General features: G+C 28.3%; 1 long non-coding RNA gene across 1 annotated transcript; it reads left to right on the top strand.

Annotated features, from left to right (window-relative positions):
* Nucleotides 1–447: 447 nt before the first annotated feature.
* Nucleotides 448–1,664, top strand: LOC112754234 (uncharacterized). Its single transcript, XR_003178435.2, has 4 exons — nucleotides 448–518; nucleotides 588–734; nucleotides 1,312–1,401; nucleotides 1,606–1,664. It is a non-coding gene; the product is annotated as an uncharacterized lncRNA (long non-coding RNA).
* The last annotated feature ends 17,543 nt before the right edge of the window (nucleotides 1,665–19,207 follow it).

Below are 19,207 nucleotides of genomic sequence, written 5' to 3'. Positions count from 1 at the left end.
TTGAAAGATGAGCAATACTCTCAGGGAGGTCCACAATGCTGCTTTCATACAGCAACAATTCCCTTAATGATGACAAGTTTCCAATGTCGCTAGGAAGTTCTGAGAGTTTCTCACAGCAAGAAAAATCAAGCTTGGAGAGAAGGTTTAGATTACCAATGCTGTTTGGAAGAAACTCAAGATCTTTGCACAAGTTGAGCTGCAAGGTTTGAAGCCCAACCAAATAAGCCAAGGATGAGGGTATTTCTTTAATTATTGTTTTTGCCAGGTTCATGTGAGCAAAAGATTCTGCAGGTTCCATGATCTCTAGTAAAGTCTTCAGCATTGAGCAACCATGCAAATCAAGCTTTGTCAACTTCAGGTTGAAAATTTTGCTAGAAGAGATTCAAATGCTTTGCAGTAGGTAAGATCAAGAATGCAGAGTTTGCTGAGACGTCCAATTGAAGATGGAATGAACACAAGGCTTCTGCAACCATGCAACCTCAAATCCTCAAGACCTACCAAATTTTGCATTGTTGAAGGTAATTCTTGTACTCTTGATTCATCTAAGATGAGCACCATTAAATTTTTCATATCCTCTTCTATCTCAGGGAGCTTCTCGAGATTTGAGCAGCCACGAAGATATAGTTTTCTTAGCCATTACAACTTAAAAAGGTTAATTGGAAGGGATGTGAGGGATTCACAATAAGAGAGATCTAACCAACAAAGCTCTGAGAGACTTGGAAATAATGATGAAGGTGAACCTTCTCTTAACACTTTCAAGTTTAGTAAGTGTATATTATCCATTGGTTCATCATCTAAATTAGCACCAGCACCCCCATTGGGGTCAAAAGTGTTAGAAAATTTTTATAATTGTCATTTCACTACTAGTTTGTCTTATGTTACCTTTCTTGTAGTTTTCTATCTCCTTCTTTATTGTCATTGATCAAAGAAACAAACATAGGAGTTTATTTGCTAGTATATATATTTGGAAGCTAGACATGTGTGACTGTTTGAGTAATAAGAAAGGTTCCATTTCCATTTCTTGCATCATTCTGACAACAATGATTTGTACTGTTTATGAAACCCCAGCTGCCACTAGTCCATAGATGATGGGGAATCCCTTGTGCACATTGTTTTTATATTTATTTTGGTTTAGCTCCATTCCTTCACTTGATTTTTGCTCCTGCTTAGTCATCCAATAATATAAGCTTTCACTATGGCCTTGGGGTAACTCATCAATTCAAAGCCAACCAATAAAGTGTTACATTCATTTGAGTTGGCTATTGTTCTCTGTACCTCTCTTAATTCCTTTTTATTTTTATGGCCTTGCAGAAATTTGTTCTGCAGAAATTGGTGGTATTTCCTCTCAAACTTCAGAATTTGTGGCTTTTGAACAATTATATGGGGAACTGTTTGGATAAGGTAAAAATATTAGGATAAATCAATGAGATTCTTCATTGCTATGCTGATTAAAAGTTGAAAAGCCTGAAACTTTTCTCATGTTTTCTGTGATGAACTGTTGAAACTTTTCTCTCCTGATTTCTTGTTGTAGCTTGTAGATAGCTATCAGTTAGGTCAGGAAAATCATGTTAATAACCAATTTTATTTTTTCTTTTATTTTATTAGAGGTGAATGGTTGGAAAGTGGAAACTTTACTTGGGATTCCAGACCACCTGCAGAAGTGATTCCATGATTTTTTTTAAGGTTTTATTTCTGCCCACTATATGAGTTCTTATTGCTTTTTTGTTTGATGTGCATCAGATGAACTTAGTTGACTGGTTTAAGCAAATGGTAATAAGTCGTCGCAGCGATGAGCTAGTCAAGCAGATAAATATATACATTTTTCTAGGATTAGTATAAGGATTAAGTTTTTTATGTACATAGTATCATTTTTTCTTTTCTTTTTTATATGGAATGTTTATAGAGTTTAAGTGCTATAAGTATTTTTTCTTTTTCCATTTTATTTGCATCACGAAGCAATTTTATACAATGATTATTGATTAATGAAAGAGGCTATAAAAATTTCATTTTGTGAATTTGTGAATTTAATAAAATATTTCATGTTGTAGTAATTAATTTTAGTATAGTTATATTATGTATAATATAAAATAAAAACAGTATAATATAACTAAAAAATGTTACTAAAAATCTTTTGTAATATTTTTTAAGTGTTACAAAAAATAACTATGGTAACATTTTTTGAAGTGTTACAAAAAACATCTATGGTAACATTTTTCTAAGTGTTACATAAAATATCTATTGTAATATTTTTTAAGTATTACAAAAAATATCTATGGTAACATTTTTCTAAGTGTTACAAAATATATCTATTGTAACATTTCTTTAAGTGTTACTAAGAAAAGTCTATTGTAACATTTCTCATAATATTACTATAGAAGATCTATTGTAACATTTTTATTAAATGTTATTAAATCTTTAGAAAAATGTTAGTAAAACTCTTTAGTAACATAGGATATATTTAATATTTGTTAAAATGTTACTAATATACATAGTTAACATTTTAATATGATTTGGTAACATTTTTTAAATGTTAGTAAAATTCAATTATGTAGTAGTGTAAGCCGAAAACAACTCCTTAGTTATGAGCTTATGATCAAGCCATGGCTTTGCAGATCATGCTAAAACTCAATATGCACACTAAAAATCATTAGCATAAACCAAATAAAAGGTTCAATAATAAAAATCAACCAATTGCACAATTCACAAAAGCAAAATCAAAATCAACAACTCAGAAGGAAAAAAGAAAAGGAAAAAACAAACAAATTCAACACCTCTTTTATGTTCTCGCGGAACCGAGTTTATCATCACCTCGCCATCCTATCCTTCCTTAACCACCACGACTGCAGCAGGAGCACCGCCTCCAGCAGGAGCACTGCCAGCAACCTCAGCCATTATCATCGGATATCGTATAATGAATCTGAATATATACAAATAATTTTTTGAACACATGGATTTCCATCAGACACCACCAACATTTCCAACCTGATTTCAAGGAGACATTAACTAATTAGAACAGAAAAAAAAATTGAAATTTTGAAATTTGAGATCAAAGAAGAAAAATGATAACGGGAAATAAATAGATCTCACCACTCTGCTCTTGTCGCTGCTGCTGTGGTCTTTGCTTGCCTAATCTTGCTGCATGTGCTCTCTGTGCCTAGCACTCAGTTCTTTCTCCGATCTACTCTCTTCTTCCTCCTCTGTACCCACCACCACCACATTAATAACCACCACGAACTCCACCGTAACCATTGCAACCTTCACCGCCAAGCCTCCTCCACCACCATAGCGGTTGCCACCTCATCCACCGCCGTAACCCCTACCACCACCGTTGCCGTTTCGTAATCACCACGACTCCACTGAACGTTGGAGCCATCAGGTACGGTGGCATCAACTGCCTTGTGCATCCATGGACTCTGTTCTCTACCTTCTTTCTTCTTCAATACCAAGCTCGTAATAGAGGAAAGCAATATTGAAAGAGTTGAAGAATTGGGTAATATGACAACGTAGGTTTATATATAAAAATTTAAATTTTAAAAAAATAAATTTTAGAATGTTTTGTGATCTCTGGTCAGTCAAAATTAAAAGAGCTGAAGAAATGAAGGAAAAAGTTGTCAAAAAGGAAGAATATGTTGAAGTATCTTTTAGAGAAGATTCTAAGCATAACTAAGCATAAAAACAGAAGGCATAAAATCATAGAATAAATCAATCAACTAATGCATATGCATGTATGAATCATCCATAGCTAAAAACATTGACAGTGTGGAATTTCACTAACTTGCAACCCTTTATTAGAAAAATAGTATTAGATTAGATAGTACTAGATATGTTATTTTTTTAACATTAAAAAGATAAAAAATACAAATCTTTATTTATTTATAAATTAAGAGAATAATTAGAAGGATGAGCTAAAACTATTAATTATTTTTAAATAAATTATTAAAGAACAAATTGAAAATATACTAATAAAACATAAATTTGATAGATATTTTTCGTATATCGCACGAGTATATACACTAATTTTATTATATATTAATATATAATATTTTTCATAAATGACTTTAAGAAGAGAGATCATGAAGATTGGTGAGAGAGGATACCGTATGAGCAAGTTTGATGTCAAAATGTTTTGATTTTTAGAAATTGAAAAATAAATATTGTCACTTTAATTTTGATAATGTCACTCTTCTTTTTTTTTTTTTACAATTTTTATGTTCTATATAATGTAAACAATGATGTGAAACGACATTATAAAAAATGGAGAAAAATTATCATATCTATGATGCATAACCTTCTCTTTTTCCCACTTTGAAATTGAAATTCTAGCAATAATGTTGCAACTCTTATTGAATGTAATTTGGTGAATTGACATTTTTCCAATACTTAGAATGAATTTCCAATTCTATGTAAAATAGAATTTTCAATTGGGGAGCTGATGTTAAACGAAAAAGAATCTAAGATTATAACGATAACATTAATTTTCAAAACCACGTTGAAATAGCAATTAATGATGCCATTTCAAAATTGACGATTGGTCAAAAGTGTCAAATGAAACTAAATTTTTATGAAGTCCCAAACGAAATGAACAAGTATATATGTTGAAAAAAGAAAATCTTCTTACATCACCACGAAATTGTATATGTGATCATTTATTTTTATTGTATATGTTATTCATTAGAGAGTTTATTTATGACTAAATATTTGTTATTTAATTTAACTATTGTTTCTTTAATTCTTTTATTTATTTACTTTTTAAACAAATAATTTTATATTGAGAGGATATTTTATTAGAATTAACTAACTTATTATTATTTATCAAAACTAATTATTATTTAGTTCAATGTTCGTTATTTTTATTATTTATCAATATGTATTTTCATTTTATTATTGCTCAAATTATTTGACTTTAAAAAAATGAAAAAAAAAATGTAACTACTTCCTTCCTTATTTTGAATCTCTTTTAATTTAGCTGAAATAAATAATTATTACCCTTTTAACCGACTTAGTTTTAAGCATGTAATCACGATTGTTATTGTTATCCTAAAATAAAGAAGAAAGATAAATAAAAAGTAGGATATTAGATGCATAAAAAACGAAGAATAAGAAATTGATGATGATAAAGATTTATTACTAATTACAAATGATAACTTATATGTGGAAGTGCAAGTGACATTTCACTTATTTATGGGAATGGATTTTCTCAAATTTTTTTTCAAATGGTGAAATATAATCTCTAATTTTTTAATATTTTTTTCATATTTTTTTAGTCCTACCAATAAAATGTATAATGAGAGATCACATTTCATTCTTTCAAATGAAAAAAGATTGAGAGGATCTAATTTCTTAATTTATTTGACATTACACATCCGCAAACAGGATCTGGCGTATTCATTCACGGCACGATCATCTGGTACAAAAAATAAAATTTTTTAAATAAATAATTAATTAACTATATAAAAGAAAAAGCTAATCTTAACTTTCTTCTTAAATTTGAGAAATATGCATGAGATCATATATTTAAACAATATCATAATTATGAAATTTTTTTAAAATAAAAAAAATTATTTTCAAAAATACGTTATTTCAACATTAATTTCCGGAATGCATTTTTAGGATGAGTTCGCCCCGAAATTTCACTCAAATTCTCCTTAGAAATTTGGTTGAGAATGAAATTCAAATTTCTAAGTCATTATCATCGTCTCCAATAGTATATAGGAGTATACAAAAATACACAAATAACAAGTACGACTTTTTCAATATCACTGGCGCCAATGACAATTATTATCATCGTCTCCAGAAAATATATAGGTATACAGAAATAAGCCATATTTAACCAGAATTTTTTCTATTATAAATAAAAAATACGACTTATTCCTGCATACTCTTGTGTACTTTTATGTACTCTAAAGACGATCATGATTGCCATTGTTAATTTTTTAACCTTTTTTTTTCTCACTCAATTTGATATTTATGAAAATACGTAATAAACTTCGGTGAAAAATCAGACAAACTCTATTAAAATAATAGAATTCATCGAAAGTATGGCAAACTTGCCCTAAAGTCCAAAATGATGTATTAGAAATAATTTTTAATTTATTCTAAACAAAATCCGTAATTATATAACAATAATAAGAATGAAAAGAAAATAAAAAGTAAAAGTATGAATATATACCTAATCTGTCTTCAATGGATTTGGACAAAGTACAAGCTACAATGCAGTGAGAATCATTAAAAGATGTCAAATGATGATGTATACAATCGCTTATACATAGACCTAGGCACAGTGCCAACACAATCGGATTTGGTTTGCTTAAAGCGCATTGCAAGATACATTTGCCATGACAAAGAAGTTTTTTAAATTTAAAGTCTGGCTCAAAATTTTTTGTTGTAGCAATATTTTCGCCTTGTACCAGTGCTAGCATAGTTATAACCACTATAGCAACAAATTTTTTCATGTCACAAGATGTTGCCATAGCACTTTCTTATTGGGTGTAGCACTATTTCTAAGTTTTGGTTGTTTGAATGTTAGTAACATGTACTCAATTTATAGGTGGACAAAAGTATATCTTTTAATAGCCTTTTATTGTTATTTATGTAAAAAATTAATTAGTATAAATGACAATAAATATTTTTAAGAAATGAATTAGCTTTGTGAATTAAATATACATTGAACAAATCAATACCCAGATTTTTTTTCTATTTATGTTTTCTATATTTAATATCATTCTACGTATACAGAAGATTAGTCACCAAACTAGTCATTTATATAAAATACATGTTACAATATAACATATATTAAAAATGAGTTAAATTATACATATATTTATCGATAATGTTAGGGAGACAATATTTAAAGTTACCTTATATAACATAATATCCATAATTTTATGCATATAACATTCGTAATTAGATATTTATTACATCTAAAATTACACAATTATTCTAGCGACAATTAATAATGAATTTTAAATAAGGCAAGTTTGGGCTATTTTTTATTATTTTTCAAATATTATTCTATATTTATATACAAATACATGATAACTAACCCGATTTAATGAGTGTGTCTAAAATGAGCACAATAATTACGTGTTTATTGGATGTGCCACATTTATATAGACCATTAGATTTTATTAGATGAAAATCAAATGTTAATATAAAAGAAGAACATTGATGAATTCTAATAAATACAAAATATTCTAGTACATAAATAAATACTTTAAATAATAATACGTTAATACACAATATTTTAAATGGCAACAGAATATTTTATTCTTAAATAATTAAATATGAAATATATAAATACAAAAAATATGAGTATTCTTTATTCATTAAGATTAATTATTATGCAAGAAATTTTTATAATATTAAAAAATATATTGAAATGATATTTTAAACTATAACATAAAAATATAAAATAATTAAAATTTTATTTTATATTACTTGATAAATAATTAGATTATTATATTCAAAATTTATTAACTAACTACTTTTCTTAAAAATATTATTATATAATATAATTTTTCATTTTTTTATTTTTTTTAGAAAAACTGAATAAATAATATAATTCTAAGTACATGCCTATCACATTTTATATTTATTTATATTAGTAAGACCTAAACTAATCAGACTTACGGAATTAAAAATATTAAAACTGTATGCAAAGTCAGGCTATTGCAGAAATATAATCACATAAATATACTGCAGGAGTGGAGCTTAGTTGAGACAAGGGGGGCCATGGCCCCAAAACTTTTGTTAAAAAAATTAGTAATACTTTTTCAAAAAATAAAAAATAGTTCAGTTGGTTCAAATACTTTACTATGACTTAAAATACTAAAGTTCAATCTTCATCTCTTGCTTTTATTGCACAATAGTTTTTAGTTTTAAGCATTCAAAACATGTTAGATTTGGACTGAATTGAGTGTATTCGCATTTCGTAGCTCTCTATTCAATAAACAACACTCCTTCTACCTTTGAATTCAAATATAAAAAATTAGGTATTTTTATTTATGTAATTTAATATTCTTTTATATTTTACTATTTATTTAATTTAATTTTTATATGATAAAATATTAGAATATTCAATAAGTATTGATATTATTGTATTTGTATAAATTGATAAAAAAATTCAATAAATATTATAAATTTTAATATTTGTCCTTCTAACTTTTTTTTTACATATTTTACAGGATATATATTAAAATTTTTATATAAAATAATCATGAAAAATAAAAAAAATTGATGTATTTTTTAAGGGGAAGACTAATATTCAAGAAGGAGAACATATAATTTTTACAATATCAACACTTGTAGATAGTTCTTTTACTTTAATGAATCACGAAGAAAGTGAGATACAACCTTTAAAAGTTCAAAGAGTTGTATCTAATGAATTTGACCTTAATTCTTTGGAACGAGACCCTGGAAAAGGGCTTCAAATTTGGCAATATCACCCAAATCAAAGAGATAGAGTTAGACGAGCTTATATTAAATGGGGTCCATATCAAAAACTTCTTGATAATTATCTTCTATCTGGCTCCCCCAAAATTTTATTTCAAATTCCGCCACTGAATATACTGTTTTCTTTTATACCTTTTCTAAAATAATATATATTATATACTATCTTAATTAAAATACAGATCATCAGTTATTATATATAATTACACCTATATATATATATATATATATATATAAACAAAAAGTTAATATTGCCATGTATTATATATAATTTTTTAAATAAATTTATCTTTACAAATATTTTGATAAAAATTATATTATATAATAATATATTTAACAAAATAATTAGTTAATAAATTTTAAATATAATAATCTAATTATTTGTCAAATAATATAAAATAAAATTTAATTATTTTATAATTATATTTAAAATATTATTTTAATATAATTTTTTAATATTATAAAATTTTTCTTGCATAATAATTAATTTTAATGAATAAAAAATACTTATTTTTTGTATTTATCTATTTTTTATTTTTTGAAACAAAAAGCTTCCACCGTTATATAATAATTTTTTTATATATTAAATAATTATAACAATATAATATCATTGAAATCAGATAACATATGAAATTTGTTACAATAAAACTAAAAATTATGTATTTTACTTTTGGATTTAACAAAATATATTTTTAATAAATTATATATGATGAAAGATATTTTGTGAAAGACATTTGTACACCAATTTCTCATATATATATATATATATATATATATATATATATATATATATATATATATAAAAGTCTGGTTAAGTTAGAGAATAAAAAATATGATATGATCTTATTATAGATATATAATTATAAATATTATATATATGAAATTATAAATATTAAATTTAAAAAATAATTTTAAATTATTATCTACTTAATATTACCACAAAATAAATACGAATAAGAAAGACTAGAGGAGAAAGTTTTGAGGTGGCACATATATTAGAGAGTCTAAAAAATATATATATATATTAATCTTATATCAGTCACTATTACATATACGCATATAATACATATACGTAGTTGATATATATTATTTATTCAGTTTTTCTAAAAACAAATAAAAAAATAATATTTTATGTATTATATATATTATTTTAAATAAACTATATTTTGACAAATATTTTATAATATTTTAAAAAATTTGTTAATAAATATTAAATATAATAATCTAATTATTTATCAAGTAATATAAAATAAAATTTAATTATTTTATATTTTTATGTTGCAGTTAAAAATATTATTTTAATATAATTTCTTAATATTATAGAAAACTTTTTTGAATAATAATTAATTTTAATGAATAAAAAATATTTATATTTTTTGTATTTATATATTTTATATTTTTAATTACGTAAGTTTGATTAGTTTAGGCCTTACTAATATAAGTAAATGTATAATATGATAGGCATGTATTTAGAATTATATTATTTATTCTGTTTTTCTAAAAAAATTGAAAAAAATAAAAAAGTTAATATTTTTATGTATTATATATAATATTTTAAATAAATTATATTTTTAAAATATTTTGATAAAAATTTATATTATATAATAATATCTTTAACAAAAGTAGTTAGTTAATAAATTTTGAATATAATAATCTAATTATTTGTCAAGTAATATAAAATAAAATGTTAATTATTTTATAATTTTATCTTACAGTTTAAAATATTATTTTAATATAATTTTTTAATATTATAAAAATTTCTTGCATAATAATTAATCTTAATAAATAAAAAACTCATATATTTTGTATTTATATATTTTATATTTAACTATTTAAGAATAAAATTTTTTGTTGCCATTTAAAGTATTGTGTATTAAAGTATTGCCATTTAAAGTGTTTATTTATGTATTAGGATATTTTATATTTATTAGAGTCTATCAATACTCTTCTTTTATATTAGCCTTTGATTTTTATCTAGTAAAATTTAATGATCTATATAAATATGGCACATCCAATAATAAGCACATAATTGTTGTGCTCATTTTAAACATACCCTAATTAGATGATTGATTTTTTGTGCACATAGTATTTTTTAGATTTAATTATTCTATTGATCACTGTAATTTTATCAAATTTACAATTAGATTTCTATATTTTTTTTCTTTTCATTTAGGTTCATTCATTATTTTTAATTTTGTAGTTAAATATTTTTTATGTCAAAAATATTAAAATATAATTATAATATGTATTCTACTTTTAGTTATAAATATACTCTTTTTTATTTTTAGTAAATTCAAGCATTTCTTCATCTTATTCTCACTTTTAATATTTTTGTTTGTGCGAAGTTTGATATTTTGATCTGTTTAAATGTGTGTTTCATTTTTTTGTTTTTTCTTAAGATTTTCCTTATCTTTATATCGAAAAAAATTCTAAAATAATGGATGTTATAAGTATTATAACCTAGCTTAATATATTTTAACGGATTTTGTTGTAAGTTGTGATGATGCAAATGTAATTTTTTTATATAAAAATCCAATCTTTCTTAAGTATTTTTGAAACATTGTTTTTGAAGATGTAAGTAGAGATAGGGCAATTCTTACTGTTGTTAAAATTATTACAATAAAATTGTTTCTTCATCTTATCCAATTAGCCATTACCATAATATCCAGAGCTCATATTCAGTAAAACATATTTGTTATAAATGTTGTTATTGTTTAAATTATTAGTGGTGGTGTTGTTATTAGTATATACCAAGTATCTGTCTCGTGTTAAAGATCTTGCTTACCAAAAATGATCTTGTTGATAACAAAAAATAAGTTATACAATCTTGAATATTTATAACTCTATTTATTATTTTATTATAGTTCAGTTATTTCGGTTAAATCAAGATTGAACTTCTAAATCGGATAAACTAATAAGTAGAGCAATTCAATGATCGATTCAATTTCTAAAACCTTAGTTATAACATTGTATTTCAATGTGTATGTTATATTGGGACTGATTTTAGTGTACATATAGTCTTTTTATAGTGGTTAGTCTGATTTATAGATAATACATTTATACAGATTGAATTACAACCATTTAATGATTTATATTATTTCACATAAATTCAATGATACTCGTTTATTTATTTAACTTACTTCTTTTTATTTTATCTTATTACCTACTTTATTTTATTATAGACCGGCTACACATACAAGGCTTTTTGGCTTACAAGTTATACAAGTTGGGTCAAGCCCAACAATAACAACCCTTACATATGCGAGCGTTTAAACACGCACTAATTCAACAATTTCAATAGCGCGTTCACTTACCATTATGAAAGACGGTTCTTCTTCCTCGATCAAAATCCCAACCCTGAAGATTGAAACGACGCTCGAAATCTCTCAAGAAACTGTCAAAATCGTCGCCAAAACTCAAGAAAATCAATAAGAAAACTTCAAAATCTCCATAAAAAACACAGAAACAAAAGAAGAAAAATTATTCAAGGTACTGTTTCACTAATAGTCGAGGTTTTTCACTTTTCTCTTTCTCATTTCGAACGTGAAACACTATATAGTCGTATTTCTATTTATTAAGTAGATTCATTATGTGTTCTTGGTTTAAAATAGATATTACTATTCTCGTCAAACTGTTCAATCGATGATAACTGTTTTACGTAATAATGTTTCGCGAATAGTTTAATGTATATTTTTATGTGTTTTTTTGTGCATGTTTGCATGTTTGGAACTAAGTTTGTATAAATAGAAACTTTTGCTATATTTCACGTAAATTTGACTGTAATTGGTGCTGTTATTCTCGAATATTGTCCTTGTGCTTCTGGTGTCATTGTATGCATGTTTGGTTGACTTGAAAATGATTTTAAACTCATATTATGTTATTTAATCTAAAAAATAATAGATGTGTATCTGGCTGAAATTTTGGTGTATATCAAGCGATTTTGACTATAACTGGTGATGTTGTCCTATCCCTGGTGTAACTAGAAACAGAATATTGTCCTTGTGCTTCTGCTGTCATTTTATGCATGTTTGGTTGACTTGAAAATGATTTTAAAATCATATTATGTCATTTAATTTAAACAATACTAGAGGTGTATATGGCTGGTATTTCGGTGTATATCAAGAGAATTGGAGTGTAACTGGTGTTGTCTTATCCCTGGTGTAACTAGAAATAGAATATTGTCCTTGTGCTTCTGCTGTCATTTTATGCATGTTTGGTTGACTTGAATATCATTTTGAACTCATATTATGTCATGTAATCAACAAAATAATAGAGGTATATATGACTTATATTTCGGTGTATATCAGACGAATTCTACTATAACTGGTGATTTTCTTACCTATTAACCATATTTTTTATTCCTTATAGTGAAAATGGCAAGCAAGAACCCTGCTGCACGAAAATCTAATGTAAACACATATATCTTAGATAAAATCAATTTTTCCTTTTATAAATATAGCTTATTTAAATGATTCTCATTTTGTTTGTTTACAGAAAACTCTTGATTTGAGATGCTCAACAAGACTCCTGAATGAAAAGTTCCAAAACATGAGCAAAGAAAAGAAGACCATCGTCCGAGATTTGAGCTTTGGTGGTTTGATGCACATCCCTCCAATGAATGTACTGCATAAGCTCTTGAAGGAGTTGGCATATTCCTTTGATGTGAGAACAAACAGATTAGACATCCGGTATGGTGTGTTGACCATCAACCCGGAAAATATAGGAGCTACCCTTGGCTTGAATGCATCTGGTAACCGATTACACAAAACTATTATACTTGCATTCTTTGTAATCTATTCTTTATAATATATTATCATATTATCTCATGAAAAAAAGGTGTATACGACTGGTATTTCGGTGTATTTTAAGCGAATTGGAGTGTAATTGTTGATCTTGTTTTGCTGCTTTTGTAGGGGCCCTATTTCCAAACAAAGTTAATTTTAAAGAGTTTTCTGAGGAGGACAAAGAAGTTTATAGAAGGTTCTAAGGCAACACATTGAAGAATTTGACGGGCTTGATAATGGAGATTGGTGTTGACACTGATGAAGATCGGCTTACGTTCAAGAGGATGGTCATCCTCTACATTCAAATGGCGTTCTTGTTGCCAACAACAATAAATAAGGTTTCTCCAATCCACATGCCTCCGATTTTTTGTCTGAACACCATAAGGGAGTGGAATTGGGGTGGTCATATCCTCGACTTCCTCATCAAGGGCATAAGTGAGCATATCTTGAAAAAGAAAAAATCTATTGATGGCTGCCTCTATGCTCTGATGATTGTATACTTTCATGATTCAAAACACAAAAACAAGGCGGCAGATGCAATCCTTGGACCACCCTGGGTGATGCACTGGACTAGGGAGTTGCTGCTTGAGAGGATAAAAGTTGAAACTAAGAGTCATGTGGTAACTGAACAGAATCCTTTCTTTAATTTCGATGTATTTGTTTTATGTATATGATGTAAACTAATGTTTTACCTATTTCAGGGCATTGTCAAGAGGGCAGAGCTGAAAAAGAAATTGGCGAGAATGAAAAAAAAGAAAAGAATGTGGAAAAAAAAGAAAAAGACACAAAAGAAGAAGGACATTTCATCGAAAAGTGATACTGCTACTTCCTCTGAGTCTGATTCTGAACAAGACTCAGAAGAGCCACCAGAAACAAGAAAACAACTAACCAGAAAAGCAAAAAAGTAAGTAATATTTTTTCGGTGTATTTTGTCATTTTTATTGTGCTTTTCGCCTCATGTTTGTCTGCTGTCCGAATGGTATCCAAAAAGAGGAAGCAGATTGTTGAGGATTCATCTTTGGAAAGCCAAAGTAGATCTGATGATGAGTAAGATTTTGAAATTGTCATTGCATTGCTATGTTTTTTGTTTATATCAAAATTTTATGTATTAACAGAGTGTTTTTAATTTATTGTCAGAAGTGAAGAATTAGAGCGAATAATAAAAGAAAAATCGAAGAAAAAAGTTCAGACTCCACCAAAAAAGTATGCATTGTTTTCGGGGTATTTTATTAATTTTGTTGTATTTGTCTGATTGATACTTCTTTGATTTCTAGAATGCAATCCAAATAAAAGAAAAGCATGTTATTGAGGATTCATCTTTTGAAAAAGAAAGTGAATCCGATGATGTGTAAGATACATTGTAAAGCTATGTTACTCTTTTTTATCAAAATTTTACATGTACTGTCAGAACTGAAGAAATATAAGAATTTTTTAGAGAATCAAAAATGAAAAAAAAAAACAAATAAAAAGCCTGCACAAGGGTATATTGATTTTCGGTGTATATTGGCAAATTTAATGTGTTTTTTTATTGATAATTGTTTTTGCTTTCCCAGGATGCGGAAAAAATGTAAGACCTCGAATTTTTACAAAATTAAATAATAAATTTATTTATGATTTAAAACTTTAATAATTGAATAATAATAAGAATTTTATATACTTTAAGTTGAATAATTAGGTTTTTAACTTTATTTCATGATTATAAAGGAAATTAATTTTTATTATCTCTAATTATTGAATTAAAGTATTTATTTTAAAATAAATTTTAAGTTGATAATTAAATAGTATTTTTATAGATATTATTATTGGATTAAATTTAGTTTTAAATTAGTATTTTACCTAAACCCTAATTCCCAAATCAAAACCCTAAATCCCCAAAATACAACTCTAACCCTAACTAAACAAAATCCTAAATTTTCCCTAACCTCACTGCCACGCTCACCACTCTAACCCTTCCCAAAAACACCACTCAACAGCAGCTTCAGCAAAACAAAAGAAAAAGAAAGAAACATTGAGCAGAGAGGAGAGAATGGGAGACAGAGGAGAGGGAAGAGAGGAAGGGGGAGAAGGAACTATGCGAGAGTTCGAGCAGAGGAAGAGGAGGAGGCCGCTGTTGTTGTCCGCGCCATCACCATCGCATTGAGCGTTTCCGCCGACGCCATTGTTGTCGAGACAGGGAGGAAGGACGACGATGCTGTCTCACCGTCAGGGCCGTGCACGTCGCCACCGAGTGAAGGCGCAAGCATCGCCGTCACTGGAGCAGAAAGCGAGAAAGAGAGCTCCTAGTGGAGAGAGGTGAGGCGCTGCCGTGCAGCGCGAAGCCGCCGCCACCGTCGCACGCTCTGTCGCTGCTACTGGTGATGGGTTGCCGAGCCTCGCCGTTGTGCCTGGTTGCCGAGAAACGGCGTTGCCGTTGCTGGAATCCACTGCCGGTAAGGGTTTTGTTTTTAGTCTTTGTTCTTTTGAATTCCCAGAACATTGTTGTCACTGCATAGCTTTTACAGTTTCTGTCATCAGATCCTGGGGCCGCTGCCGTCACTTGAGGTAGCTGCCGGAGCTTCTACCGCTTCGTTGCTGCATTTCTCTTTAGCTGTGGTAAGTTATTCTAGTCTTGAAATTCTTACCGCTATTATTCTGCTATAAATTTTTGATAAGTTCACAATGTTAATATGCTAGGGTCGAGTTCTGGAAATTGTATGATTAAAATAAGGGGTGCTGCGCTGTCATCTTTCTTCATTTCTCGTGATTGCTGCCGTAAGCTAAGACTAAAAAAGGACTCTTGACGCATTAACCTTTAAAGGTTTCGACTTTTGAGGTAGGGGATTGTTTTAAAGTTAAAATATTTTGGAGTTGAATACCTGATGAGTTTATTAAAAATTAATGCAAATGAATTAATGTCTGTGACTGAAATAATTTTCTACTGTGATTGAAGTTGTGGCTGAATTTATTATTGATTTGTCATTTTTTAAATTTCTGGCAAAAATAATTGAATATGTTAATTTTAAAATTTTTATTGAAATTGGTTCTTATTAATTCTAAACAATGAATTTGGAAATGTTAATTTGAAATGTTGGTTTTGTTGAGTTGAGGTTGAAAAGAGGGGACCTGTGACGGATGGCAAACTCCAGTTTTTAGGGGAGGCGCTTCTGAAATTTTTCTAAGAATTTGAAGAAGTTTTGGTTGTGATTTCAAAAATGATTTTGATTTGAGTAACTTTAATAAAAGAAGTATGTTTTGAATGGTTTTAAAGATTACTAAAAAAAGATCGGATTCTTATGATTTTGTTAACTTGTAGTTTTAAACTCATTTGATTTCTAATAATGAGAAAAGATTTGATTTACTAGCCAAAGACTTTAAAATAGTAAATTGATTATAAATTCAAGGGTTGGGAATAGGAAAGTGAGTTTAAGGTTTTTAGTTAAGAGGAAGAAAGTTATTTTAAGAAATATGATGAAAAATGTGTGATGTTGATTTGGAGGTAAGTTTAGTGAGTTGTTTGAAGGTTATATTGAAATTGAGGTGTGATTTAGTGACAATTGATTTTGATTGAGGTCTCATGATGATTTGAGGTTGAGAGAGGATAATGATTAAGTATGATTGATGTATGGTGATGATTCTGGTTAATTGTCGTAATGTGGGGTGATGACTGTGATTGATGATAATGGTTATGTTATTAATGACAAGATTTGTGATGAATGAGACATGATTGATAATGATGTGGATATTGATGAATTATAATTGAAATATTCATATGGCTTATTTATTTGAATTATCTGAGACACGAGTTTCCCTGAGTAGACGCAGTGGCTTGCCACCACTTGCTCCAGGTTGAGACTCAATACTCTGTTGACCCTCTGTCGCAAGATGTGACCGGGAACTTTAACTTTTCGGGTTTTCCCATGGGCATGCATATATATAAATTTGAGCTTGGAGTTTGAATCCATGGATATTATTTTTTAGCTTGGGGATGCGCGCATAGAGGGACTGTCCAATGGTTAACTACCAAGACATGTCGGGTTGGCTATATGATGAGAGTCATCAGCCATAGGACAGGCATACATCATATGCATTTGTATATTTTAATTGAGTGTGTATTTGTTTTGGTTTGCCTAATTGCTTAGCTATATTTTGCTACTTGTTTTATTTGTTGTACCTGAATCCTACCTGTGATTTCTTTGTTTGCCTTGTATGTGATTGTTTACCTGAGAGACCTTCTTTGGTGGAGGCGTGATGAGGGTGGTTTTTTATATGAGATGACGGAGGTTGAGACAGGATGTGTTAGGTGTTGCTTTATTATTCTAATTTATGCATTAGTTAGATAGGAATGAGCGAAATAAGTTGATGGGTAGAAAGTCTTTTGGCATGTCTTTGATCCTTTTCATTTCTTTAAACTTTTCACCTTACTGATCTATAAACTAAAGGAATTTCTTTACAATTTTTCAAAGTAAGTTTTTACACAAAACTTTTCCAAAAGATTATTTTATGGATGAACTCTTTTTACAAGAAAATTAACTCTATATGCAAGTACTTCTTTGCTTTGATGGTATTCCTTTCCTACTGAGAATCTGCGAGGACGATGATCTCACTCCCCTACGTAATTTCTTTTTCAGTGACAGATTCAGAAAGCTTAGGCGCGAAGCCGCGACCGATATATATATATATATATATATATATATAATTTCTATTTTCCCTCGTTGTTTATTATTGTTTCAGTTTTTAAAGGGGTAGGACTTGTATTTGAGGAATATTGCATAAGTCTATGTATTTTATGTAATTAATGTTATGTGGATATAATTGTTTGATTAAGTGATCTAAAGTGAAGACCTTTTCGATTTTCTTAATTCAAATTCGGTTTATTTTTGCAAAGGCTCAATATTAAATAAATATAGTACGAAATCAAAGAAGTAAAGGTAGATAATGCCTAGACTTTTAGTGTGATCATGAGGTGCTAAAAGGAAGTGTGTTACAAAAAAAAGGCAGACATACCACAAGGTGGGCTTCGCTCGACGGAAGCTCACTATGATTCTTCCCAAACGTAAGATCCTTTATCTAAGAAAATCTCCTAAATCCTGATATAATTAATTACTTTAGTTTTACTGAATGATGTTTATTTTGTCCTTAGAATGCCGGAGGTGAACTTGGGAAGTGAAAATGATCCTATCTTTCAAACAAAGACAGATCAAAGCAGTGTAAACAAACCAAGTGATAACATGTAATTTCTATTTCTATTGTCGTTTCCTTAATTCTGGTGTTACCATCTTCTGCTTCTGATTTTATATATATATTTTTTTAGAAAAAAATTCCTTTAATGATTTATTCAAAAAAGGTAGGAAAAAAAAAGAAAAAACAGCAACTATGTAAATTCTCATAAAACAAAGGTTGTGTTTCTATTCAATGCTTGAGGTGTATGCTGACATGATTTCAGTGGATTTCAAGTTGGGTGGAGAAGAAGAATCATTCAATGACCTAGCTCAAGAAAAAATTATCGTTCTTCGGAAAGAGACACATTCATAATCTGAACTGCTCGACATGTGAGTTTTCCAACTTACTTTCAACCTTCTATTCTTCTATTTTAATAAAGTTTATTAACTTTTTATTTTTCTCTTCGTTAGACTTCCACTTAAAATTTGTGCACCTCCATCAGAGACAATGGCATCAAGCCCCGCAAAGTCTCCCAGCAAGGGATCTAAATATCAAACAATTAATGCGTAAGGAATAATACTTTTGATGTATCTGGTCTGTCTTTGGGTCTATTTGTTCATGGTTTAATGAGTTACATCTCTTTTGTATAGAGGTGTATTTGGTTCTTATTTCAGTGTATCTCTTGTGAATTGAGGTGAAATTTATTTTTTCCTAAATTAAAACCTTTTCTGTAATCCTCCAGCACTCTACAACCCCATTAACCTGCAGAAAGTACACCCACAGAGCTAGCAGCTCCTTCTAAAATGTAAGTTCTACACAATATAACGTTGTTTCAA

Source organism: Arachis hypogaea, chromosome 6 (assembly GCF_003086295.3).
Source record: "Arachis hypogaea cultivar Tifrunner chromosome 6, arahy.Tifrunner.gnm2.J5K5, whole genome shotgun sequence".
NCBI lineage: Eukaryota > Viridiplantae > Streptophyta > Magnoliopsida > Fabales > Fabaceae > Arachis > Arachis hypogaea.
The sequence above is the reverse complement of the archived record's forward strand: the minus strand, read 5'-3'. Positions and strand labels throughout refer to the sequence as shown.